Consider the following 1128-nt stretch of genomic DNA (forward strand, 5'->3'; position numbering starts at 1 on the left):
GCTGCTGCTGCCGCAGACGGTGGTTAAAAAAGGCGGCAGGGAGCGGCGGCGAGTGATGGGAGCGCCGTGGCTCCCGGGCGCAGGCGGGATCTGCCGAGCTTTCCGGGCAAGGCGGGAGCGCTGAGGAGAAAGGGGAGCGTCCGGGGGCCCGCGGCCAGCTCCAGAAGCGCGGGCCGGGTTTTTGTTCGGCTGCACTGAGCGCCAGGCAGCCCGAGCCAACAACTCCAGTTACAACAACAATCCACCTTCCCGCAGCCGAGCTAGACAAGGGCTGCTGCGTCCGTCCTATTGTTTAGACACTTGCCAGGAGCTCGGGAGTCAACAGAGCCACCGAGTCCCCGCTCCCTACCGCCGCCTTCCCTCTTCCCCACTTTCCTGCCCCAAGAAAGGGGCGCGAAAAGCCACCTGGAGAAGGGAAGGTGCTGGAAGCAGACGGGCTGCTCCGGACTGCGGCCGCCAAGTCAGGTGCAGCGCCCGGATTCGGGCGGCGTCGCGACGTCGGCGGGAGGACTCCCACCGTAGCTGTGGGGACTGGATTCAAAACCTGGGAAAAGTTCCTGCACTTTGAGAAGAAGGGCCCACTTGTGGGCGGCTGTCGGGGGGAGACCGAGGGGCTGCGCCCCGCCCCCGCTCCAGGAGGCTGCTCTTGTTTCTTCCACCTTTGCCATCAGGTGTCTGCTGCGGAGCCGCGGCGTATCCGGGAGACGCGAGGGGCTGACACACGCACGCACACAGGACTGCAGTTCAGCTGCCTCTTGGGGTCTCTTCGGATTAGCAGATCCCACCGACCCAACTGCCATCTCTCTGCCTTCCGGAACACCCCGGGAGGACCTGGGAGGCGGACACCTCCAGCTTGGCCTTTCCACACTCTTTCTGGCCGGCTTGCCAGCCATTCCCTACTCAGTCTTAGCAGGAGCTCTCATCCTCAACTTGGCCTTTTGGATTTCCTCTGCCGTGGTTGTGACTAGTGGATGTTCTTGCCTGCTGTGGCGGTGCGATTGCCCTTTTGTCTTTTCTGCTTGACCTCGGGGAAGGCCCTCGTGCGGAGCGTCTCCAAGGACGCCGGGCGGGAGGCGGAATTGCCCATACATCCTTTAGCGAAGTGCATGTGACGGGGACCGGCTGGGG

This window comes from Bison bison, unplaced genomic scaffold (genome assembly GCF_000754665.1).
Source record: "Bison bison bison isolate TAMUID 2011002044 unplaced genomic scaffold, Bison_UMD1.0 scf7180017864464, whole genome shotgun sequence".
Classification (NCBI taxonomy): domain Eukaryota; kingdom Metazoa; phylum Chordata; class Mammalia; order Artiodactyla; family Bovidae; genus Bison; species Bison bison.